Source organism: Canis lupus, chromosome X, assembly GCF_048164855.1.
Source record: "Canis lupus baileyi chromosome X, mCanLup2.hap1, whole genome shotgun sequence".
NCBI lineage: Eukaryota > Metazoa > Chordata > Mammalia > Carnivora > Canidae > Canis > Canis lupus.
Window position 1 is genome coordinate 22,893,669 of NC_132876.1, and position 27,497 is coordinate 22,921,165.

The following is a 27,497-nucleotide window of genomic DNA, read 5'->3' on the forward strand; positions in this document are numbered from 1 at the left end:
CATCCTCTCCAACATTTGTGGTTTCCTGCCTTGTTAATTTTCCACATTCTCACTGGTGTGAGGTGGTATCTCATTGTGGTTTTGATTTGTATTTCCCTGATGGCAAGTGATGCAGAGCATTTTCTCATGTGCGTGTTGGCCATGTGTATGTCTTCCTCTGTGAGATTTCTGTTCATGTCTTTTGCCCATTTCATGATTGGATTGTTTGTTTCTTTGCTGTTGAGTTTCATAAGTTCTTTATAGATCTTGGAAACTAGCCCTTTATCTGATACGTCATTTGCAAATATCTTCTCCCATTCTGTAGGTTGTCTTTCAGTTTTGTTGACTGTATCCTTTGCTGTGCAAAAGCTTCTTATCTTGATGAAGTCCCAATAGTTCATTTTTGCTTTTGTTTCTTTTGCCTTCGTGGATGTATCTTGCAAGAAGTTACTGTGGCTGAGTTCAAAAAGGGTGTTGACTGTGTTCTCCTCTAGGATTTTGATGGAATCTTGTCTCACATTTAGATCTTTCATCCATTTTGAGTTTATCTTTGTGTATGGTGAAAGAGAGTGGTCTAGTTTCATTCTTCTGCATGTGGATGTCCAATTTTCCCAGCACCATTTATTGAAGAGACTGTCTTTCTTCCAATGGATAGTCTTTCCACCTTTATTGAATATTAGTTGACCATAAAGTTCAAGGTCTACTTCTGGGTTCTCTATTCTGTTCCATTGATCTATGTGTCTGTTTTTGTGCCAGTACCACACTGTCTTGATGACCACAGCTTTGTAGTACAACCTGAAATCTGGCATTGTGATGCCCCCAGCTCTGGTTTTCTTTTTTAAAATTCCCCTGGCTATTCGGGGTCTTTTCTGATTCCACACAAATCTTAAAATAATTTGTTCTAACTCTCTGAAGAAAGTCCATGGTATTTTGATAGGGATTGCATTAAATGTGAAAATTGCCTGGGTAACATTGACATTTTCACAATATTAATTCTGCCAATCCATGAGCATGGAATATTTTTCCATCTCTTTGTGTCTTCCTCAATTTCTTTCAGAAGTGTTGTGTAGTTTTTAGGGTATAGATCCTTTACCTCTTTGGTTAGGTTTATTCCTAGGTATCTTATGCTTTTGGGTACAATTGTAAATGGGATTGACTCCTTAATTTCTCTTTCTTCAGTCTCATTGTTAGTGTATAGAAATGCCACTGATTTCTGGGCATTGATTTTGTATCCTGCCATGCTACCAAATTGCTGTATGAGTTCTAGCAATCTTGGGTTGGAGACTTGTGGGTTTTCTATGTAGAGTATCATGTCATCGGCGAAGAGGGAGAGTTTGACTTTTCCTTTGCCAATTTGAATGCCTTTAATGTCTTTTTGTTGTCTGATTGCTGAGGCTAGGACTTCCAGTACTATGTTGAATAGCAGTGGTGAGAGTGGACATCCCTGTCTTGTTCCTGATCTTAGGGGAAAAGCTCCCAGTGCTTCCCCATTGAGAATGATATTTGCTGTGGGCTTTTCGTAGATGGCTTTTAAGATGTTGAGGAATGTTCCCTCTATCCCTACACTCTGAAGAGTTTTGATCAGGAATGGATGCTGTATTTTGTCAAATGCTTTCTCTGCATCTAATGAGAGGATCATATGGTTCTTGGTTTTTCTCTTGCTGATATGATGAATCACACTGATTGTTTTACGAGTGTTGAACCAGCCTTGTGTCCCAGGGATAAATCCTACTTGGTCATGGTGAATAATTTTCTTAAAGTATTGTTGGATCCTATTGGCTAGTATCTTGTTGAGAATTTTTGCATCCATGTTCATCATGGATATTGGTCTGTAATACTCCTTTTTGGTGGGGTCTTTGTCTGGTTTTGGAATTAAGATGATGCTGGCCTCACAGAACGAATTTGGAAGTACTCCATCTCTTTCTATCTTTCCAAACAGCTTTAGTAGAATAGGTATGGTTTCTTCTTTAAACGTTTGATAGAATTCCCCTGGGAAGCCATCTGGCCCTGGACTTTTGTGTCTTGGGAGGTTTTTGATGACTGCTTCAATTTCCTCCCTGGTTATTGGCCTGTTCAGGTTTTCTATTTCTTCCTGTTCCAGTTTTGGTAATTTGTGGCTTTCCAGGAATGCATCCATTTCTTCTAGATTGCCTAGTTTATTGGCGTATAGCTGTTCATGTTTTTAAAATCGTTTGTATTTCCTTGGTGTTGGTAGTGATCTCTCCTTTCTCATTCATGATTTTATTAATTTGAGTCTTCTCTCTCTTCTTTTTAATAAGGCTGGCTAATGGTTTATCTATCTTATTAATTCTTTCAAAGAACCAACTCCTGGTTCTGTTGATCTGTTCCACAGTTCTTCTGGTCTCGATTTCGTTGAGTTCTGCTCGAATCTTTATTAACTCTCTTCTTCTGCTGGGTGCAGGATCTATTTGCTGTTCTTTCTCTAGCTCCTTTATGTGTAAGGTTAGCTTTTGTATTTGAGTTCTTTCCAGTTTTTGAATGGATGCTTGTATTGCGATGTATTTCCCCGTCAGGACTGCTTTTGCTGCATCCCAAAGATTTTGAACGGTTGTATCTTCATTCTCATTAGTTTCCATGAATCTTTTTAATTCTTCCTTAATTTCCTGGCTGACCCTTTCATCTTTTAGAAGGATGGTCCTTAACCTCCACGTGTTTGAGGTCCTTCCAAACTTCTTGTTGTGATTTAGTTCTAATTTCAAGGCATTATGATCTGAGAATATGCAGGGGACGATCCCAATCTTTTGGTATTGGTTCAGACCCGATCTATGACCCAGTATGTGGTCTATTCTGGAGAAAGTTCCATGTGCACTTGAGAAGAATGTGTATTCAGTTGAGTATGGATGTAAAGTTCTGTAGATATCTGTGAAATCCATCTGGTCCAGTGTATCATTTAAAGCTCTCGTTTCTTTGGAGATGTTGTGCTTAGAAGACCTATCGAGTATAGAAAGAGCTAGATTGAAGTCACCAAGTATAAGTGTATTATTATCTAAGTATTTCTTCACTTTGGTTATTAATTGATTTATATATTTGGCAGCTCCCACATTCGGGGCATATATATTGAGGATTGTTAAGTCCTCTTGTTGGATAGATCCTTTAAGTATGATATAGTGTCCCTCTTCATCTCTCACTACAGTCTTCAGGGTAAATTTTAGTTCATCTGATATAAGGATGGCTACCCCTGCTTTCTTTTGAGGACCATTCGAATGGTAAATGGTTCTCCAACCTTTTATTTTCAGGCTGTAGGTGTCCTTCTGTCTAAAATGAGTCTCTTGTAGACCAGCAAATAGATGGGTCCTGCTTTTTTATCCAGTCTGAAACCCTGCGCCTTTTGATGGGGTCATTAAGCCCGTTCACATTCAGAGTTACTATTGAGAGATATGAGTTTAGTGTCACCATGATATCTATTCAGTCCTTGTTTTTGTGGATTGTTCCACTGAACTTCTTCTTAAAGGGGAATTTCAAGAGTCCCCCTTAAAATTTCTTGCAGAGCTGGTTTGGAGGTCACATATTTTTTCAGTTCCTGCCTGTCTCGGAAGCTCTTTATCTCTCCTTCCATTTTGAATGAGAGACTTGCTGGATAAAGTATTCTTGGTTGCATGTTCTTCTGATTTAGGATCCTGAATATATCCTGCCAGCCCTTTCTGGCCTGCCAGGTCTCTGTGGAGAGTATTAAACCTAATACTCCTCCCCATAAAAGTCAGGGATTTCTTGTCTCTTGCTGTTTTAAGGATCTTCTCTTTATCTTTGGAATTTGCAAGCTTAACTATTAAATGTCGAGGTGTTGAATGGTTTTTATTGATTTTAGGGGGGGATCTCTCTATTTCCTGGATTGAATGCCTGTTTCCTTTCCCAGATTAGGAAAGTTTTCAGCTAGGATTTGTTCAAATACATATTCTGGCCCTCTGTCCCTTTTGGCGCCCTCGGGAACCCCAATTAAACGTAAGTTTTTCTTCCTCAGGCTGTCGTTTATTTCCCTTAATCTATCCTCATGGTCTTTTAATTGTTTGTCTCTTTTTTCCTCAGTTTCCCTCTTTGCCATCAACTTGTCTTCTATGTCACTCACTCGTTCTTCCACCTCGTTAACCCTCGTCGTTAGGACTCCTAGTTTGGATTGTATCTCATTCAATTGATTTTTAATTTCTACCTGATTGGATCTAAATTCTGCAGTCATGAAGTCTCTTGAGTCCTTTATGCTTTTTTCTAGAGCCACCAGTAGCTGTATAATAGTGCTTCTGAATTGGCTTTCTGACACTGAATTGTAATCCAGATTTTGTAACTCTGTGGGAGAGAGGACTGTTTGTGATTCTTTCTTTTGAGGTGAGGTTTTCCTTCTAGTCATTTTGCTCAGTGCAGAGTGGCCAAAAACAAGTTGTATTGGGAAAAGGAGAAAAAAAGAGGAGAGAAAGAAGGAAAGAAAAGAGAAAAAGAAAAAAGGAAGAAAAAAAAAGAGAAGAAAAAGAGAAAGAAAAAGAAAGAAAGGAGAAAAAGGGTGGGGGAAGGAAACAAATCAAAAAGCAAAAAAACCCCCAAACCAAACCAAAAAAAACAAAAAACAAAAAACAAACAAACAAACAAACAAACAAAAAACCCAAAACCAAACCAAACACGGGGTGTATCTTCTGATTCTGTATACTTTAAGTCCCTTGACTTCCTGTGGAACTTGTCCGTCTACTTGGTCTTCTGGGGGAGGGGCCTGCTGTGCTGATTTTCAGGTGTTAGTACTTGGGGGAGCTGCTCAGCCCCCTGCCTGGTGCAGGGCTCAGTGGGGGTTGTTTACCCCGTGAGGCCCCAGGAGGAACAACCCCAATGGCGGGGCCAGCTCTGGAGTCCTGGATTCAGCTCCCGCAGTAACTACAGAGCTCTCCGTCTGCAGGGGCCTGGAGGCTCCGGGCAGGGACGCTGATCTGCTCAGCTCGGGGCAGGAGCGTCCTCGCTGTCCTGGGCCCTCCCGGCCTCTGCCTTTCCCGGGGGGAGGCTGGATCCTGGGCTGTGTCTCCGCGCCCAGTGCTCCTGGGCCTGCGCTGTTGGATTCGCGCTCCCGGCCGTGCAGCCCCCTCCGCGGAGCCTCCGCCCGAGCCCCTCCGCGCTGCTCCCGGTCCCGCCGTGCACGCTGCAGCCCTTAGGGAGCTCGGCGCAGTCTCCCCGGCGTGCAGGTGTCTGTTAGTGTCCCAGGGAGCCCAAGGGCATCCCCGCCCTCCTGGGGTCCTGCTCCAACTCCCTGGGAGTCCCTTTCTGCCCGGGAAGGTTGGTGCAGCTCCTGCTTCTCCGGGACGGGGCTCTCCTGTCCTGGGGACACTCGCCCCAGCCTTAGCCCGGCTCCTCGCGGGGCCCCTCCCCCTTGGATGCCTTTTGTTTCTTTATTTCTTTTTTCCCCCCCGTCTTCCTACCTTGATAGAAGCGCGAACTCTTCTCACTGCAGCATTCCAGCTGTTCTCTCTTTAAATCTCAGGCCGAATTCATAGATTTTCAGGATAATTTGAAGGTTTTCTAGGTAATTTGGTGGGGACAGGTGATTTGGCGACCCTACTCTTCCGCCGTCTTGCCCCTCCTCCCACATCTTTTTTTTAATAAAGATTTTATTTATTTATTCATGAGAGACACAGAGAGAGAGGCAGAGACATAGGCAGAGAGAGAAGCAGGCTCCATGCAGGAAGCCCGATGTGGGACTTGATCCTGGAACTCTGTGATCACACCCTAAGCCAAAGGCAGACACTCAACCCCAGGCGTCCCTACACTACATCATCTTCTTTATCCATTCATCTGTCAATGGACGTCTGGGATCTTTCTGTACTTTGGCTATTGTGGACATTGCTGCTTGTTCTATTAATTATTGAGAGTAAGATATTAGAGACTATTCTCCCTTCAGTGCTGTCAGTTTTTGTATCATTTATGTTGGAACTCCTTTGTTAGGTGTGTATTTATAATTGCTAAGTCTCTTTATCACAATAAAATGTAATTTTTTCCTCTAACATTATTTGTGTTAAAGTCTATTTTATCTGTTATTTATTACTTGTGGTAGGCAGTATTCTAAAGATGACCCCACAAGATTCCTGTTCCCTTCTTATTCATTGAGATACTAATCTGGATATTGTTAAGAAATGATCAATTTTCCAGATGTAATCAAAGCCCCAAGTCAGGGGTGTCTGGCTGGCTCACTCGGTCGAGCATGCAACTCTTGATCTTAGGGCAGTGAATTAAAGCCCCACATCAGACGCAGAGGTTGCTTAAAACATAAAAAAAATATTTGAAAAGCCCCAAGTCAGTTAATCTTATACAAAGATTATTTAGGTGGGCCTGACCTAATCAGGTGAACCCTTTAAGACTCCCCCCCCCCCCCCCCGGCTGTTGCTGAATTAAGTTGACAAAGATTCAATGCACAAGAAGAATTTGAAATTCTGTTGCTTGCTTAAAGATAGTAGGGACAACGTATCAAGGAAATGGGGACCTTAATTTTATGGCTGCCAGGAATGGAATTTCTGCCAACAACATGAACTTGGAAACAGATTCTTTGAACTTGGAAACAGATGCTGTAGTTAGTTAGTTAGTTTAGAAGCAGATTATTCCTTAGGGATTCTAGATAAGAAACCAGCCTGTCCAATACTTTGATTTTTGCTTTTTGAGTCCTTAAGCAGAGAACTTGCCTGGTCTTATGACCTGCAGAACTGTAAACTAATAAATGGTTATTCTTTCAAGCTCCTAAATTTGTGGCCATTTGTTACACAGCAATAGCAGACTAATGGGTTGAGATAGCTGTTCCAGCTCTCTTATGGTTACTTACAGTTTGCACAGTATATCATTTTCTATCCTTTCAAACTATCTGTGCCTTGAATCTAAAGTGTCTCTCTAGACAGCATACTGTTAGGTCCCTTTTCAAAGTGAGTTCCCAGCCCAGCATGGAACCCAATGTGGGGCCTGAACTCATGACCCTGAGATCAAGACCTGAGCTGAAATTGAGAGTCGAATGCTTAACTGATTGAGCCACCCGGGCACCCCAGGTACCATTTTAAAATCTATCTGATCATCTATTTTTATTTTAATGCTTATTTCATTTACATTTCATATAATTATTGATTATAATATAAATGTAATTTTAACTGTCATTTTGCTATTTCCTATGTCTCATGTATTTTTTCTTCTCTATTTCTTCCTCCTGCCTACTTTTGCATTAAATAGATGTTTTCTAGTGTGCCATCTTATTTCCCTTTATTTACTCTATTTGTTGAATTATTTTCTTAGTGGTCGATCTGGGGATTACAATATACATTTTAACCGAAAACAATATACTTCACATTAATCCTAACTTATTTCCGGTAGTGTACAGAAATGCTTTAATATTGCTCCCTTTCCTCTCTCTTCCTTTGTGCTATTATCATATTTGTTACACTTTATATATTCTAAACCTGCCAATATTTTAATAATTATTGTTTTATGCAGATGGCTTTTAAATCAGTTGTGAGAAGTAAAGAAAAATATGTTTACATTGTATTTTATGTTTTCCTATGTAATTACCTTTATTGATGCTCTATTTCTTTGTGTGGATTCAAGTTACAATTTCTCTTCAGCCTGATGAACTTCCTTTTTTTTTTAAATTTCTTGTAAGGCAGATCTGATAGTAATTAGTTCTCCTGAGCTTCTCCCCTGCACTGGGAATGTCTTTTTCTTTCTTTTTCTTTCTTTCTTTCTTTCTTTCTTTCTTTCTTTCTTTCTTTCTTTCTTTCTTTCTTTCTTTCTTTCTTTCTTTCTTTCTTTCTTTCTGATAGTCACACACAGAGAGAGAGAGAGGCAGAGACACAGGCAGAGGGAGAAGCAGGCTCCATGCACCGGGAGCCCGATGTGGGATTCGATCCCGGGTCTCCAGGATCGCGCCCTGGGCCAAAGGCAGGTGCCAAACCGCTGCGCCACCCAGGGATCCTGGGAATGTCTTTTTCTGTGGGGCCTTCATTCTTTATTTTTTAAAAAATTTTATTTATTTATTCATGAGACACACACACACACACACACACACACACACACACACACACACAGTCAGAGACACAGGCAGAGGGAGAAGCAGGCTCCATGCAGGGATCCCGACGTGTGACTCGATCCTGGGACTCCAGGATCACTCCCTGGGCTGAAGGCAGGCACTAAACCACCGAGCCACCCAGAGATCCCCATGTTGTCACCATATTTCATTTCATTTTACTTTTTAAAAAGATTTTATTATTTATTCATGAGAGACACAAAGAGAGAGAGGCAGAGAAACAGGCCTAGGGAGAAGCAGGCTCCATGCAGGGAGCCCGACGCGGGACTGGATCCCGGGACTCCAGGATCACGCCCTGGGCGGAAGGCAGGCGCTAAACCGCTGAGCCACCCAGGGATCCCGCCTTCATTCTTTTTAAAGGTTATTTTGGTGGGTATAAGATAATTTTTTTAATAACAGCATTATTGAGATATAAATCATATACGATTAACTCAAAGTGTTCAATGGTTTTTAGTATACTTAGAGTTGTGCCATCAACATTAGAACATTTTTATCACCCACAAAAGAAACCCTGTACCCTTTGCAGTCACATCCCCATCACCTACCCTCCCTCTGGCTCCACCAGCCCCAGGCACTACTAATCTACTTTCTGACTTTATGTATTTGTCTCCTCTGGACATTTTATATAAATGGAATTATGCCATATGTGGTATTTTGTGACTGCCTTCTCACATATATTCAAAGTTCATCCATGTCAGAGTATATATCAATACTTCATTTCTTTTTATGGATGAATAATATGCCATTGTTTGGATATACTACACTTTGTTTATCCATTTATCAGTTGATGGACAGTTGAGTTGCCTCCACTTTTTGGCTATTATGAATAATGTTGATATTCATGTACATGAATTCATGTACAGGGTTGATATTCATGTACATGATATTCATGTACAATAAGAATTGAACATTGAAAAAGAACAAGAAACAACTTGAAAAGAACAAGAACAACAAGGTTGTTGATATTCATGTACATGAATTCATGTACAAGGTTGATATTCATGTACATGATATTCATGTACATGATATTCATGTACAAAGTTTTATGTGGACATAGGCTTTAATTTTTCTTGGGTATATCCGTAGGGGTGGAATTCTGAGTCATATGATAACTCTGTGTTTAATCTTTTGAGGAACTGCCAAACTGTTTTCCAAAATGGCTGTGCCGTTGTACATCCTTATCAGTGGTGTGTGAGGGTTCCTATTTATCCACATCCTTAATACTTGTTACCTGTCTTTTTGATTATAGCAACATCTGTGTTTAAAATGGTATTTCTTGATATTTTGTAATACATTTAGACATTTAAAAATTTGAAATATAATATTATTTTATCACTTTTTTGTTTTACAAATTCTAAACTTAAAAATTACTGATATTAATATTTCAATATTAGTATTTCAATATTAAACAAAGAAGGATCCCAAACTCTCATCTTTGCTCTGAATATTGCAATAAATAATTGCACTTTCTTTTAAAACCTTGCATGACAAATTATATTCAGAGCTTAGAAATAGGGAACAAGGGAAAACCTTTTCACTACTTGTGTATTCCATCTGCAAAAATAATGAGAGCTCTGTAACTCATTCCTTCTTTGTGCTGGCTGTTAGAAAGCTTAAAGCTAGAGTTTTTCTTAGTCACAAATACTTGCAAAACTATTTAACTTTTATTTTCATTTTCTATGTTGTGGATGTTGCCTTTATGCCTCTAAATTCAGTTGCACTCCTTCAGAGGGAAATAAAGTATAAAGAAGTAAATAAATAAATGTTTAGTAAATAACTCTTGATCTGTACAGCAATCTCAAGGTGGTAGTTAGGGTAAATATTCCCAGCTTTCTATATAATGAAAGTGAGGCAATAAAAGGTGATTTACTTAGAGTCAGAAGCTTAGAAGTGGCAAAACTGATATAAGAACACAGATCTTCAAAAGTCTCCCTTTTCACTACCCTATCAACATTCTATCACTGTGTTTAAGACAGACATATTTTGATATCTGGAATGTATTCTAAAGAAGCCCCTGCAGAACTAACACTTAAATGTGAGGGATCCCCATGGTAATTAATAGGCCATCACAATAATTGAGATAATTTTAAATGTTCTTCAATTCAATCCCTACAATGGCCTACCTCTGTAAGATAGAAAAAAACCTTATTTTATTCTTCAGTGATGATCTCTGATTATATTTATTACTAATATTAAGATTATCAATTTGTTGCTAATACTAAGAAAGATAGTGTAAAACATTAAAATCTAATATTTGATAATATGAGCCATAGTATCCAATATCTATAGTTAGCTTAAGAATATGAGAAAATATTTCCAAACAGCTCCAATGTAGAGTGATTTATATGAAGTGACTTTATATTTCACTACACTACATTTTGTAGTCCTATAAAAGAATTATTTGGCTATATGGAATTTATGCATTCTCCTTAAAGAAAGTGAATAACTATAGATATAGCTTTAGAAATGCATTTGGTATTCATTACTGGTGATACTGAATAGATTTTAGGTTTTAGTGACAGATACAAAGTGAGAACACCATTAACTAAAAACTGTACTATTGGGTGATTTCTGGGAATTTAAATACACTTATGAAGTTGAACAAATAAATTATGTGTGTATTGAAGACCTATGTGATGGTTACAAAAATAGTCGAAATATGAATGAATAGGAGAGTTTAATAAATTTTCCTGTTTTTAGAAGTTATTTTATTCTTTAATTTTTTTCAATTTATATTTATTTATTTGAGAGAGCGAGGAGAGAGAGAGAGAGAGAGAGAGAGAGCATGAGTGGGGTGAGAGGCAGAGAAGGAAGCAGGCTCCCATTGAGTAGAGAGCCCGATGTGGGGCTCAATCCCAGGACTCCGGGATCATGACCTTGAGCTGAAGGCAGAAGCTTAACTAACTGAGCCACCCAGGCGCCCCGAGAACTTATCAATTTTCTAAAAGAACTCTCTCCTAAAAAAAAAAAATAACTCTCTCCTATCCCCATTCTATCTCCACTTCTAGACTTGAGTATTGTGTACATTTGCCAAGTTTGGTTCAAAAAATAAGGTCATTTCTATAAACTAATAAACATCACAAACATGACTTAATTCACCATGTGCTAAGTGGCAGGACCTTGTAGTTGAATACATATTGATTTTCTAGAATGGTAAGAAACCTTAGAAGTAACATAGTTTGCCTCAGTCATTTTACAGATGCAGGAAATAGATGAGGTAAAGGGACTTTCCCCATATCTCCCAAGTTCATGGCAAAGTAGGGACTATAACCAAGCTGATTCCTGATTGAAGTATATTTCCTCAATACTGTGATATTTCAAGTCAAAATTTATTCTTTTTCATTTTTACTTTTTTATTTTTATCAAGTCAGATTTTAAATGCCATTGATTTACCACTTTGTTTAAACTTTGGGCTAAAAAATGAGCATGATATAGACTAAAATAGAAAAAATTTTGGTGAACTCAGGTTTTTTAAGTTTTTATTTATCTTTTGAACTCACATTTTTATTTTTATTTATTTATTTTTTAAAGTTGGCTCCAAGCCGGGCTTGAGCTCCCAACTCTGAGATCAAGACCTGAGCTGAGATCAAGAGTCAGATGCCTAACTGACTGAGCCACCCAGGCATCCCAAGTTCACATTTTTAGATTACAGCTGACAAAAAAAAAAAAAAAAAAAAGATTACAGCTGACCAGAAACCAAATGAAATAGCAATGTTACTTATCAAAGCATATCATGGAGAAATTATTTAAAGCAAGTATAACGATGACAACCTTCAGGTTCTCTAGGACTTTTTAAGAATCGCAAATGCTGCTATTAGATATATTAGAGTCACTAAAATTACTTTCTAGAGTAATTTTTGAAACTAAATTACTAAAAATATTATTTTCACGCAGATAAAGGAACAAACATCTGGAAGAGGAGCTAAAGAAGTTTTAATAGCTCTTTTAAAAAATCTATTTAATTCCCTAAAAAATGCAGTGAATGCTAACTTCACAAGTTGAGTACCTATGAAGAAAGGGAAGAAATAGAAATCTATCCGGTTCTGTAATCACGGATTGAGTTTTGGAAGATGGTTTGGTTTTGTAATCTTTTTTGCTGGTACCTTCTTGGCATTTACTATCTTCTGATTAGCTGAATTATATCTTCCTGTTTTCACATGATTCTCTTTTATTTTCTGAAGTTGATCCATCTGTTGCCTTTTAGAAACTTGGTGTGAGCCAGAGAACTGAGACATTTCAGCTAGATATGTACGGCGTTCATCATTGGTTTTGTTGTAAGCCTTTGACTCTTGTTCCAGTCTAAGTGCACAGTTTTTCACTTGATTTTCAAGACTCCTTTTCTCTTTCTCCAGCTGTCTAAGTAATGCATTTAAGGATTCCACTGGCATTCGCTCATAGACACGAATAGAAGATAGTCTATCTGAAGGATTTCCATGGATTTTTTCCATTTTCTCTTTGAGCGTAGCAATTTGCTTTTCTAGATGATTATTTAGTTCAAGTTGTGCCTCATAACGAGTTTTCCATTCACTACCTTCATTGTCAGTATTGGGTTTGGCTTCTAGTTCCGCTATCTTGTGTCTTATTTCAAGTATTGAAAGCTGTACTAAATCTCTCATATAGATTTCTTCCAATAACTCCAGTTTAAGGCAGTCAATGCTCATATCTTCAAAGTTGTCCTCTCTTCTGTCTCCCATGGTGTCAGGTCAAAGACCTTCCACACCTTCCCCTCAGCACAGCTTACAATAGAAGACCTGAAGGGACACCCAGAAACTTGGGAGAAGAAAGTGTTGTCATGAACTGTTGCCATGGTGACCTGCCTCCTAGAATTCTTGACAGTTTCTTCCCCAGCACTTTGAATATGTCATAATACTACCTTTTTTCTCCATTGTTTCTGATGACAAGTCAGTTGTTAATTTCATTGTGGTTCATTTGTATATCACATGTGATTTTCCTCTTGCTATTTTCAGATTTTCTCTTTGGCTTTCAACAGTTTGATGACCTCTACCTCTCTAGCTATAAATATCTTTGAATTTGTTCTACTCAGAATTCATTGATCTTGGATGTAGGTTGGATGTAGAAAATCAACTTGGATGTGTAGATTAACGTTTTTCATCAAATTTGTGAAGTTTTCACTCATTGCTTCAAATACTTATACTCCTATTCCTTCCTCTTCTTTTCTGGGACTCCCATTATGCATATGTGGTGTGTTTGATGGAGTCTCTCAGGTCTCTCTCTTCGAGGTTCTGCAGTTTTCTTCATTCTTTTCACATGTTGTTCTTTAGACTGGATAGGCTCTATTGATCTACCTTTGGGTTCACGGATTCTTTCTTCTGTCAGTTCAAATCTGCTGTTGAACCCCTTGAGTGAATTTTTTCATTTCAATTATTGTACCTTTTAACTCTAGAATTTTTATTCATTTCTTTTAAAAAAGATTTTATTTATTTATTCATGAGAGACATACAGAGAGAGGCAGAGACACAGGCAGAAGGAGAAGCAGTCTCCATGCAGGAAGCCTGGTGTGGGACTTGATCCCAGGACTCCGGGATCACACCCTGAGTTAAAGGCAGACACTCAACCCCTGAGCTACCCAGGTGTCCCTATTCATTTATTTTTTATAATTAATATCTCTTTATTAATGTTCCCTATGTGATGAGCCATTGTCATCATGCATTCCTTTAATTTTTTAAACGTGGTTTCTTTTAGCTCTTTGGACATATTATCAATAGCTTATTTGAAGTCTTTATGTACTAATACTATCATGGAGGCCCTGCTGCGGACAATTTATATATTATACAGGCAAAAAATATATATATATATTATACAGGCTTATAATTTATATATATTATACAGGCTTTTCCCCTTGTGTATAGGCTATACTTTTTTCTTTGTTTTATTTATTTATTTGTTTATTTATTTAAAACTTTTTATTACTTTTATGTACAGAAAATTCAACAGCATCCACTCAGCTCAGTTTGGTGGCCAGTTATTTAGCCTTTGCCTTTTGTAACTTGGCAATGAGAGTCATCGAATTTGGACGATGCCTCCCCAGTGGCGGTGGATTTTCTTGTATCTGTCATTATAATTGGTCCTGATGGCTTCCACCAGCTTAACCAGAGCTCTTTTGTTTTCTAAGTTATACTGTGTGAAAGTGACAGTGGTGTAGGTCTTCCTGTGGACCAGATGCCGCAGCCTGGCCTCCCCCTTGATAATGCAGTAGGGAACCCCTGTCTTACGACACAGGGCAGGCAGACAGTCAGCTCAGTGGGATCCACATCATGTGCAGTCATTACCAGCTGGACCTTCTTGTTTCCACCAAGGTGGTGACAGTATTAACCTCAGCTCAAAGACAGGCAGCCTCTTAGTGGGGACATCCCCTTTGCTGGCAGCTTTCTTCTCAGTCTGGGCCAACAATCTCTGCTTCTTCTCCTTCTTTGTCTCTGATCTGTGTTTGTGGGCTAGCTTAAGCAGTTGAGTAGCTGACGTTCAAGGCCTGGGTGAACTGGTTAATTGTGGGAGGCACTTTTAGATGTTTATAGAGAAGAGCCCTTTGTTGCTGCAGCCAGATGTAGTAGGGCCATTTGACAAAGTAGGCAAGGTCCCTTTTGCACTGGATGTCCTGTCCGATGCCAAAATCCTTGGGACTTTTCTCAAATAGGAAATTGACCACCTTCTTGACCTCCTTCTTATTCATAACAGCAGAGGCTGGGGCCATCTTCTTCCATTTAGCCTTCTTTCCTTTCAGCATCTTGGATGGCTGGAGAGCTATTTTGATTTTTTGTGTTGCACTATGTTCCTTTGTTTTTGCTTAGAGATAATGCTTGGACTAATTTTCTAGTGTGCATCTCCCCTGTAGTATGTGACAACTGGAATCTTTGCTCAGTTTTTTAAAAAAAATCTTGTTCTTATTTTTAAGCCTAGCCATCTAGGTTTCACCCTTGGGTCATCATAACTTAATGATTAGTCAATTATTTGTCAAAGATTTTGCTTAAATACTTTGAGCCAGCAAGGTTTCCACCTTTTTCCTAGGGAATCTGTGCATGTGTTGGTATACTCATTCTAAGTTCAGGCAGTTTACAAGTCTTCTCTGGTTTATACTCTTTGCTTGTATAGGGCCTAAGGTCAGCCATCTCTGATCTCCCGTGAGCATGTGTGCAGCCCTTTGTATGCACACAGCCTTCCAGATCCTCCAGAATATAAAGTCTATTCTGTCTAATATTCATATAGCTATCCTGACATATTTTTTAAAGATTTCTATTTATTTATGAGAGAGAGAGAGAGAAAGAAAGAGAGAGAGAGGGAGAATATGCATGAGCATGATTTTTATTTATTTATTAGAGAGAGAGCAAGAGAGAGAGGGAGGAGCAGAGGGAGAGGGAGAAGCAGGCCCCCAGCTGCGCAGGGAGCCCAACTCATGACCCCAGCCGAAAGCAGATGTTTAAGTGACTGAGCCACCACCCAGGAGTCCCTCTCCTGATATATTTTTATTATTGCTTGCATGATGTGTTGTTTTGCCATATGTTGCTTATTTTTAACCATTTTGTATTCTTACACTTAAAATGTAGCTCTCACAAGCAATATATGGTTGATTTTTTCATATAGTTGGACTATGTCTGTCTTTCTTTCTTTCTTCTTTCTTTCTTCTTTCTTTCTTTCTTCCTTTCTTTCTTTCTTTCTTTCTTTCTTTCTTTCTTTCTTTCTTTCTTTCTTTCTTAGTAAGCTCTACATCAAATGTGGGGCTTCAACTCACAACCTAGAGATCAAGAGTTGTGTGCTCTGGGATGCCTGGGTGGTTTGGTGGTTGGGCGTCTGTCTTCAGCTCAGGGCGTGATCCTGGAGTCCCGGGATCAAGTCCCACATTGGGCTCCCTGCATGGAGCCTGTTTCTCTCCCTGCCTGTGTCTCCGCCTCTCTCTCTGTGTCTCTCATGAATGAATAAATAAAATATTAAAAAAAAAGAGTTGCATGCTCTACTGACTGAGCCAGGTAGGCACTCCTGGACCATTTCTTTAATTGGAACTTTAATAATATTTAATGTAATTATTGACATATCTAGGTTTATTTCTGGCATCTTTATTATACCTGTTCTTTTCTTTTGTTCCTTTCTTGTCTACTTTTGGATTTATGAAGTTTGTTTTATATAAACTTTCTTTTTTGAAATATTTTTAGATTTACAGAAAAGTTGCAAAGGTAATACAGAAAGTTCCTGTAAACCTCACACTCAGGTCCAATTTCTCCTAATTTCAATTTTCTGGGATGTTCTCATTTGTTGTAATTAGGAAACGAACATTTCTCCATCTTTATTAACTGAACTTCAGATGTTATTTGGATTTCAAGAGTCCAAATAGTCTGCTTCAGGATCCAGTCTGTACTACCACATTGCCTTTAGTTGTCGTGTCCCTATAGTCTCCTCTGATTTGTGACAGTTTCTTAGTCTTTGTATTTCATGACCTTAACAGGATTTGAGCAAGATTGACCAGGCATTTTGTAGAATGTCCTTCAATTTGAGTTTGTCTGATGTTTTCCCATGGTTGGATTAGATTATTGGGTTTTGAGAGAGTGTATCCCAGAGATGAAGTGCCTTTCTCATCGCATCATATTGGAGGGTACATGCTATCAACATGACTTATCATTGGTCCTATTAACCTTGATTAAGATGGTGTCTGGGGGGATTCCTGGGTGGCTTAGCGGTTTGGCTCCTGCCTTCAGCCCGGGGCGTGATACGCAGTCCCGGGATCGAGTCCCGCGTCTGGCTCCCTGCATGGAGCCCGCTTCTCCCTCTGCCTGTGTCTCTGCCTCTCTCTCCCTCTGTGTCTCTCTCATGAATAAATAAATAAAATCTTAAAAAAAAAGACGGTGTCTGCCAGGTTACTTCACTGTAAAGTTACTATGTTTTCCCCCTCCCATACTCTGTCCTTTGGAAGTGAGCCACTAAGTATGATGTATTTTTTATTATTCTACTTTCCATCTTTTAGTTTACTAGTAATACATTCTTTTGTTTTTCTTTTAGTTGTTAACCTAAAAATTACAACATGTAGTATTGACTAGAACCTACTGTTACTACTTTTACCACTGCTTAGTGTAAGAACCTTTCAATTCTTTAACTCTATTTATTCCCTTATAAATTGAGCTGTTGTTGTATGCTGTTAATGTTATAAATTTTAATTCATCATGTTTTTAACTTCATAAGACATTAAAAATATTTTGAAACAATCTCAAACCTACAGAAAAGTTTTAAATACATTACGAAGAATTTTTTGCCTGAACCTGTTATGAGTAAGTAACTGGCATGATGTTCTATCATTTCAAAATAGTTTCATGTGTATTTCCTAAAAAACAAAGGGAATTCTCTTAAAAACTACAATATAACCATCAAATCAGAACATTAACATTGATATATCACTATTATCCAGTACCCAGATACCCATTCAAGTTTTACCAACTTGCCAATAACATCTTTTACAGCCAAAGAATCGAATTCAGAATGAAGCATTGCAATTGGTTGTCATGCCTATTTAGTGTCCCGCAATCTACAGTAGTTGCTCTGTTTTTCCTTGACTTCATTACTTTGACACTTAAAGATTATGCCCCAGTTATTTTGTAAAATGTCCCACAACAAGATAAACTTGTGTTTATCTGATATTTCCTCATGATTATATTTGGTTTATAAGTTTTTGGCAGGAAACCACAGAAGTGATGCTTTGTTCTTTCATTGCATTAAGTTGATGTCTTCCAGGCTTCTCGACTGTAGGGTGATTCTTTTTGCCTTCACAAATATTAAGTATTTTGTGGACAGGTTCTTTGAAACTGTATATCTGTATAACTGTATATCTATATCTATCCCCAGTTCCTCATCAAACTTTTCATTCATTCATTTAATTTTTATTTTTTTAAATTTTTATTTATTTATGATAGTCACAGAGAGAGAGAGAGAGGCAGAGACATAGGCAGAGGGAGAAGCAGGCTCCATGCACCAGGAGCCCGATGTGGGATTCGATCCCGGGTCTCCAGGATCGCGCCCTGGGCCAAAGGCAGGCGCTAAACCGCTGTGCCACCCAGGGATCCCTATTCATTCATTTTATTATGCACTCATGACTTCCTACTTTATTTAATAGGTCTTAATCTATTACTATCATTTACTATGATGGTCTAATTTGGCCAATGGAGCCCTTTTAGGTTGGCTTCTGTGTCCTTTTGATATTTCCCCCATTACTCTTTGAGCACTTCTTTACTTTTAGGGACAAAAAGAAGGTTCAGGCTCGTCTTATACTTTCTGTGCCCCCGTCCTAGGATTAATCTTTTTTCCAAGGATCCCTGGTTCCTTTTAATGGAGGTTAGTATTTAGAAACCAAGATCTGGGCACTGGGTTTGCTCACTGTCATTAAAGTTGTTATGGACTGAATGTTTTTTTTTAAGATTTTATTTATTTATTCATGAGAGACACAGAGAGAGGCAGAGACACAGGCAGAGGGAGGAGCAGTCTCCCCACAGGGAGCCCAATATAGGACTCGATCCCAGGACCCCGGGATCACGACCTGGACCAAAGGCAGATGCTCAACCACTGAGCCACCCAGGCACCCTGGACTGAATGTTTGTATCCCCACAAAATTCATATGTTGGAGCTCTAATTCCCAATGTGTTGGTATTTGGAGATGAGGCCTTTAGGAGATAATTGGGTTTAGATAAGGTCATGAGGATGGAAGATCAGTACCCTTATAAGAAAGAGGAGATACAAGGGTACCATGAGAAGGTGGCCATCTGCAAACCAGGAAGAGCTTCTCACCAGAACTTGACCATGCTGGTGTCCTGATCATAGATTCCCAACCTTCAGAACTATGAGAAATAAATTTCTGTTATTTAAGCCTCCCAGTCTATGGCAATTTATTATAGTAATCAGGCTGCTGCTGCTCCCAAGCCCTCTTACTAGGTTAAAAGGGGGAAATCTGGCTCCCAATTTTTCTTAATTCTTCTATAGGCAATTAATCTTCTATAGCTGTGATTCTCCATTATGTCATTTAATTTCATGAATGTATTAATTACATTTATTTTAAAGTCTATGTCTGAGAACTGTGGTATCTGGGTTTTCTGTGGCTCTGTATCTATTGTCTATTTTTCTCCTGATTTCCTTTTCTTTCTTTTTTCCCAGTAGGCTCCATGCTAGGCATAGAGCCCAATGCAGGGCTTGAACTCATGACCCAGAGATCAAGACCTGAGATGAGATCAAGAGTCAGATGCTTAACTGACTGAGCCACCCAAGTGTTCTGTCCCTATTTTCTCTTGCTTTTCGGCCAGTGGTTACCTTTTTGCATGCTTTATGACTAGTGATTGAATGTTGGACCACATATAAAAAGTTAAAGAGATAATTTGAGGTGCTGGTTGATGCTATCTTCCTCCAGAGGGGGTTTACTTTTTACTCTGACAAGCACTCAGGATAGGGATACATCACCTTAATCTGATTAGAGATTGGTACTGGGCTTCCATCTTTATGAGAGCTGATCTTTTTCCCATTCTCTTACTTCTGGGTTGTGGCCCTTTGGGGGATTCAGCTGAAATTCTGTGGTATTTACCAGAGCTTCTCCTTCATGGCCACTCAACTCCATTTTCCCTTCTCAGTTTCATTAGACTTCTGAAAGCTTTTCTCAGCTTCTTAGCTCTCAGGCACTATTTTCTGCTTTGTTTTTTGCTAAGGTTCTTAGCTTATAATTCTACAGCTTTCAAATGACCAAATGGCTTAAAAGTAAAAATGCAGCCAGATAGCTTGTTCACATCTCTCCTCTCTCCTCCTCCCTCTCTCTTCCAGAATCTTGGCCTGTCTCAATTTCTTGTTGCCTTGATGACCCTTCAATGTAACTAAAAATGTTTTTATGTGTTCAGCTTTTGGAGTTGCTCTCAATGGAGTGGTTAATCTGAAACAAGCTAGTCTGTCATTGACAAAAGTAGAGATTGATTTGTGTTTATAAATGATCACTCTGGCTATTTTTAAAAAGATTTTATTTATTTATTCATGAGAGACACACACACAGAGAGAGGCAGAGACACAGGCAGAGGGAGAAGCAGGCTCCATGCATGGAGCCTGATGTGGGACTCAATCCCAGGTCTCCAGGATCATGCCCCGAGCCAAAGGCTGCATTAAACCGCTGAGCCACCCGGGCTGCCCCCACTCTGGCTATTATGTGAAGAGTTAAGAGGGGCTGAGAATGAGACTAGGAAGACCAAGTAGGGAGTTTGATAAAATGTTGGCACAGGGTGCACCTGGGTGGCTCAGTGGTTGAGTGTCTGCCTTTGACTCAGGTCGTGATTCTGGGGTCCCAGGATCAAGTCCCACATCTGGCTCCCTGCAGGGAGCCTGCTTCTCCCTCTGCCTATGTCTCTGCCTCTCTTTGTGTCTCTCATGAATAAATAAATAAAATATTTTTTAAAAAAGATGATGGCACAGATAAGTGTGAAAACAGATGTGGAGAAGCAGAAGTAAGTTGGGAGGTAGGTGTGGGAAGAGGGAGAGGGAAATATGGAATACTAATGTCTTCATCTTACAAAATGGGCAGTTAGGAGAAACTACCTATGGTTGATCAAACAGGAAATGTAAGTTTATGCATATTATTTAAAGTGAAAAGGAGGGGCGCCTTGGTGGCTCAGTTGGTTGAGAGGCTGACTCTTGATCCCAGCTTGGGTCCTGATCTCAGGGTCGTTGGATGGAACCCCACATTGGGTTCCATGCTCAGCAGAAAGAAAGAAAGAAAGAAAGAAAGAAAGAAAGAAAGAAAGAAACTCTTTTAAAAAAGCGAAAAAGACAACCATTCAAGGAAATAAAATTAATGTTAAAACTATATTGGAAGGGATGTATGGGAGATCTGAGTGGTGGAAGTAAACTTAATCCTTATGTCTCATAGCATTAACTAGTAGATGTCAAGAAATATAGAGGAGGGGAGAAATTTGAAGGGTTTTTAGGAGGTAAAATTTGTAGGGCTTGGTGGTTGATCCAATTTAATGAATAAGAGAGAGAGGAGGCGAAGCTGACTTGCAGATTTTCTTGCTTGAGTGATTGGGTGGATGTGGTATTGCAACTGAGATAAAGAATATGGAGGAGCATCGAGTTCAAGAGAGAAGATGATACATTCAGTTTTAGTTGTATGTGGCACATTGTGGTCGAGATGTGTAGTTGGTACACACATGTGTAGATTCTTACCACAATGAAATTAAAAATGAGAAATTAACAATAAAACTACAGCAAAAAAATCTGGCCACTTTGAAATTTAAAATGACTAGCCTAAAAGCTTTTGGATTGAAGTGGAAATGACACAAATAAATTGTTTATGAATAAATGACAATTACAGCAAAAAGAACAAAGAACCCGTGCTGATGTTCTTAATGGATAAATGTCTTTACTTGGTAGACCTCTGCTATAGATTGAATGTTTTTGCCCCCCCCCCAGATTCATCTGTTGAAATTTACCCCCTAAAGTGATGATATTAGTAGATGGGGCCTTTGGGAGGTTGTTAGGTTATGAGAATGGAATCTTCATGTATAAGATTAGTGTTCTTATAAAAGAGACCCATAGAGCTCCCTTGCTGCTTCTATCATGTGAGGGCACGGTGAGAAGATGTTGACTGTCTAGGAAGCAGTTTCTCACTAGACATCAAATATGTGAGTTTGAACTTCCCAGCCTTCAGAACTGTGAAAAATAACTGTTTGTTGTTTATAAGCCCCCGCCAACCCCTTTTATGGTATTTTGTTACAGCAGCATGAACAGACTAAGACAATTACATTGATAACTACAGTCAGGATTCTGATACATGGAGTGGGCAGATATGATGAGCCTTGCCCATTTGGTGGTGCTAAGTGGGGCTTGTATTTGTGTGGCAGTGCCATGCATTTCATTTTGTCTTGCATTCATTTATAACTCTGAGTGAGAACTCTCTCTCCAATACCACAGTATAAATTGGCTTCATATTCTAATAGAATGTGGGAATGTTGATATGCTCAAACTATGGTATCCCAATGTTTCCATAGTAACTAATGCACACCTGGGAGAAAAGATTGAGAATAAATGAGAATAGCATTTTAAGAAAATAAGTGAGGGGCAAAGAGGCTTTAGACATGTGATTACCTCTTATTTAGGAATATGAAGATATTCATCTCTTTAATAATGGGGTTATAAAAGTTGTTTCGATGAAACTTGCCAGTAGCCATTTATATTCCATTTTTCTCCATAATCATCACCATCAAAAACATTTAAATGCTTCTTTGCCCAGCAATAGTGTAGACAGTGAGTAAAAGGGACATAGTTGCCATTCTCCAGCTTGAAATCAGGATGGGACAGGTTAGGCCAATGTTCATATTCCAGCCTGCCTGGCAGAGCTTTGACTTTGTGCACATTAGGAGGAGTGGGGATTCAAAGAATCCTATTCAATTCTGTGGAATTTGTTTGCTTTGGTGCAAGATTACACTAAAAACTTAACACTCCCCTGGTTAGAGACCACCCTTGTAGAGTTTGGCTGTTTCTCCTTTCCTTTCCAAGCAGCTGATTTTTTCCATTCCTCCCTAACACCCTTCTTCCTCCTCCCTCAAATACATTCTATGCACCATCCCCACTAATTCTACAAATAATGTTTGTATCTATGTGGGTAGATACATGCTTCTGCGTATATCTTTGATAACCTGATAATTCACTAAAATATGAAACAGTCCGTTTTACTGTGAATTCAGTTGTTATGAACTGAATTCCTCCACTCTGTTCATATGCTGAAGCCTTAACCCCCAATGTGACTGTATTGGAGATAGAGCCTATAACTAGGTAATAAAGGTTAAGTGAGGTCATAAGGGTGGAAGAGAGCCCTCACCAGGAACTGAACTGGCTGGCACCTTGATCTGGGACTTCTAGCCTCCAGAACTGTGAGAAAATCAATTTCTGTGTTTAAGCTACTCAATCTATGTATTTTGTTATGGCAGTCTTAACAGACAAATGTATCAGTATACATTCACAACCAATAAAGCTGTCATCAGATAGACACAGACTTTGTAAGGGTGAAGAGATGACTTTCTAATTTTAGAATAACAGAGATCAAATTTCCACAGATAAATATAATAACCAATGGGATGTCTATTCAACCCAGAACAGATACACACAGGGTATAGGGAAAGAAATATACCGAGTATCTCCAGGTTGGTAGATTGCCTCGTTTAGCTGATTCAGCTTAGCCTGCCTGATTCCTTCATCATTTATAAGAGGGGTTAAGAAGCACATTTTTAAAACATGCTCATGTCACCTTTTGAAAATTAGTTTCCAGCTCACCTGCTGTGCAAATTAATTCATAGATTAGAAGCAAAATGTGATAGGAGGTGTCAGTAGGATGAGGTTCATTAGTGGGAACTAAAGTCAGTTTCCTGGAGTAGCCAGGGGGAGGTATACCAGAATGATGACCCTTTACCTTGGATGGCCAGAGGTCTGGTAGACTTCCTCAAGTTCAGAAGGGCCTTACAGGTCAGGTTAAAAAAAAAAAAAAAGGTGTATGGACGCCTGGGTGGATCAGCGTTTGAGTGTCTGCCTTTGGCTCAGGGTGTGGTCCCGGGGTCCCCGGATCTAGCCCCACATCGGGCTCCCTGAATGGAGTTTGCTTCTCCCTCTGCCTGTGTCTCTGCCTCTCTCTCTCTCTCTCTCTGTCTCTCATGAATAAATGAATTTTAAAAATATTTTTAAAAAAGGAGCATATCTTCATACAAGAGGCTCAGGCTGAACAAGGGACATTTCCATATCTTTGTTTTGTTTAAGCTTATGACATTTGATATTTAGGCACTGGAGAAATGAGGGAAATTTGAGGAAGTGGAGTTATTGATAAAGCATTTTTTTCATCCCAAGGGATTTGGTATTCATCATTATTGCATCCAAAATAAAACAAGGCAAAGAACTATTTATTCCTAGATAAAATGGTCTTCTCTTGTCATCTAGAACACAGAGCACTTAAATAAAGCTCCTGGTGAATCAATTATATATTATATTAAAATGTAAATAAAATTTTTTCGCTGCATTTTTTCAGACTTCCAATTATTTTTATAAGTATTGCTTTAGGGAAGTATATGAACAGTTTAGTTTAGGTCCATTTTCTTCTGCCTGTTTCCATGCCATTTAAAGACAATCATATCAATAAGGAGCATATCATTGCAGATAATTTCTTTTTAGTCTTTTTCTCAGTGTGTGATTCAAAGTCTAACAGATTGCCAGGATATATATTTAATACCTCAGTTCTGAGTATAAAAAAACATGATATTTTCATATCCATTTGTAGCTGGGTAGAAGTTTGACTTGAGATACAAATACTATAGTTTTGTGCAGTATAATGACATAAAAATTGATTAATTTTTAAAAAGATTTTATTTATATATTCATGAGAGAGAGAGAGAGAGAGGCAGAGACATAGGCAGAGGGAGAAGCAGGCTCTCCTCAGGGAGCCCCATATGGGACTCGATCCCTGAACTCCAGAATCACGCCCTGATTGTGAAAGCAGAGCTTAACCGCTGAGCCATCCAGGCATCCCAAAAATTGATTAATTTTTAAGCTAATAAATACACATGGAACAAAATTCCAAAGCTATGAAAGGATATACACTGAAAATTAGAGGTTTCTCTCCCACCTTTATCTCTAAGTTCTCCAGTTTTGACCTCTGAGGGCAACCACTGTTACCAGTCTCTTGTGCTTCCTTCTACAGATGTTCCATAGTGCCCTGTTTCTGGAACAGGATCTTTCCCCTTCCCTAGCAGGCTCTTAGTACCTGGCAACATGAAAATGTTGCTCTTTGAGGTCAAAATTAATATTCTGACCAATAGCATGGAACAGTGACTGCCCTTGATTCTTCTCATACCCCTCCCCTTGGAAAACATATTCCCAAAGCAGATCACCAGACATTTGTCTACACCACCTCTAACTGGACAACACTACCACAGACACATTTATCATGAATATACAACAATCAAAACACCTAATAAACCCATATATTAGATATTATTTACTTAGTGGTGTGTGGGGGAAAGTAGGTGCTTTTGGTAGGTTTTTGAACAAGGAAGGGGTTCTGTTTTTATACAAGATGGAACCTGTGAGGAATTATTCCCTCTTTTCCAGGGAGTGGAGATTTTATGAGAGAGGTAAAAGAAGAAAGAAATCTTGGCTGGAAGGTGCAGAAAAGGCATTCCAGCATGAGCTGTGGTCTGGTGCAGATCTTGGAATTGGAGTCTGGGATAACAGAAAAAAAAGAGTGTTGAATATTGATTTATAGAGAGCAGAGGGGATGAATTAGAATGGCAGGGAGAGGCAGTGAGGTGAGAGTGAGGAAATGTGGGATGAATGGCCATTTACATTTGTCTGTATTGAAGGTTTGGATAAAGACCTACGGACAGAAGTCAGTCCTCCTATCTTTACTGTGCCTCCCATGTTCCTAGCTCTGCCATTAGAACTATCATGCAGTCCAGAATATTTCTCTGACAAAGGCACCAAAGAATGGATTGTAGTGTCGTTCTCCTATATTATATTCTTCTCAGAGGTTAATTCTATTTACTAAATAGCCATAACTTTCCTTAACAGCTTGTTATGGCACAATCATCCACACAATTATGTAAAAGGATTTCTCAATCTCACCACTATTGACATTTTGTGGGGTGCTGTACTGCGCACCGTAATATATTTAGCAGTGTCCCCAGCCTTGACCAAACTGATGCTGGTAGCACTCTCCCCCAGTTTAAGAATCTGAAAGGTCTAGGCATTGCCAGATGTCCTTGGAGGGCAAAATTGCTCTGGATTGAGAACCAGTAATATTAAGCCTCATGAACCTATATTCTTTTGTTCTGTAAAATCCCTTTTTAAAAATCAACATTTAAGAATATCTACTGAAATAATACATTCATGTAGATAAAAATTCAATAAAGCCAAAGGACTTATAATAAAAAGAAACTATCTCCTGCCCCACTCCTCCTCACCTGTATTCCCATCCCTGAGGTCCACCACTTTTAAGCTGTTTCTGGTTTGAGTTTTTCTAATGTTCCTGCTGTACCCACCTACCTGTTCATCCATTCATTCAAACCACATATTCACTGAGCTCTCTGTTTGCTAGGGCTGCCATAACAAAATAGCACAGCCTGGGAGGCTTAAACAGCAGAAATTGATTCTTTTTTTTTTAAAGATTTTATTTATTTATTCATGAGAGACACACAGAGAGAGGCAGAGACACAGGCAGAGGGAGAAGCAGGCTCCCCGGAGGAAACCCTATGTAGGACTCGATCCCAGGACTCTGGGATCACGCCCTGAGCCAAAGGCAGATGCTCAACCGCTGAGCCACCCAGACGTCCCCAGAAATTGATTCTTTCACAGTTCTGGACCTCTAGAGGCTGGAGGTCCAAGATGAAGATAGTGGCAGGTTTGGTTTTCTCTGAGGACCATCTGGGAAGGTTCCATTCCAGGCCTTTCTCCGTGACTTGTGGATGGCCACCCTCTTGCTGCCTCTTTATGTGATTGTCCCTCTGTATCTGTACCCCTGGTGTCTCTTCCCCTTCTTCTAAGAATACCAGTCATTCTGGACCATGCCAATGGTCTCATTTCAACTCAATCACCTCTTTATAGAACTTCCAATCTCCAAATACAGTTACATTCTGTAATATTGGGACTTGAACATATGAATTTTGAGGGGATGCAACTTAGCCCTTTTTATTTTTATTTTTATTTTTTTAACTTAGCCCCTTTTATTTTTTTATTTTTTTTTGTTTTTTTTTTTTTAACTTAGCCCCTTTTAAAAAAGGTTTCTATTTATTTGAGAGAAGGAGAGAAGAGAGAGAGAGAGAGAGAGAGAGAGAGAGAGAGAATGCATAAGCAGGAGAAGGGCTAGCAGACTTCCTGCTGAATAGAGAACCCAACACAGGGCTCGATCCCAGGACCTGAGATCATGACTTGAGCCGAAGGCAGATGTTTAACTAATTGAGACACCAGGCACCTCTGCAGTTTAGCCTTTAATAAGCACCTACTATGTGCCAGTCACTGTTCTCAGCACTAGGGATAAAGTGGTGAACAAAACACAAAAGTCTCTGCTCTTATTAAGTTCACATTCTAGTGGGGGAGAGCAACAATACACTGTAAATACATAGTTAAGATATGTAGTATGTGGGCAGCCTGGGTGGCTCAGCGGTTTAGCGCCTCCTTCAGCCCAGGGCCCAATCCTGGAGACGGGATCGAGTCCTATGTCAGGCTCCCCGCATGGAGCCTGCTTCTCCCTCTGCCTGTGTCTCTGCCTCTCTCTCCTTCTCCCTCTCTCTGTCTCTCTCTCTCTGTCTCTCATGAATAAATAAAATCTTTTAAAAAAGATATGTAGTATGTTAAAAGACACTGTAAAGAGATCCCTGGGTGGCGCAGCGGTTTGGCGCCTGCCTTTGGCCCAGGGTGCGATCCTGGAGACCCGGGATCGAATCCCACGTCGGGCTCCCGGTGCATGGAGCCTGCTTCT

The 27,497-nt window shown here is 39.4% G+C and overlaps 1 protein-coding gene and 2 pseudogenes across 1 annotated transcript in view; 1 reads left to right on the forward strand and 2 right to left on the reverse strand.

Annotated features, from left to right (window-relative positions):
- Positions 1-27,497, forward strand: part of ZDHHC9 (zDHHC palmitoyltransferase 9) — an 86,588-nt gene that overhangs the window by 18,190 nt on the left and 40,901 nt on the right. The gene's annotated exons all lie outside the window — the stretch shown is intronic.
- LOC140628766 (coiled-coil domain-containing protein 169 pseudogene) lies at positions 11,940-12,839 on the reverse strand (annotated as a pseudogene).
- LOC140628417 (large ribosomal subunit protein eL8 pseudogene) lies at positions 13,986-14,768 on the reverse strand (annotated as a pseudogene).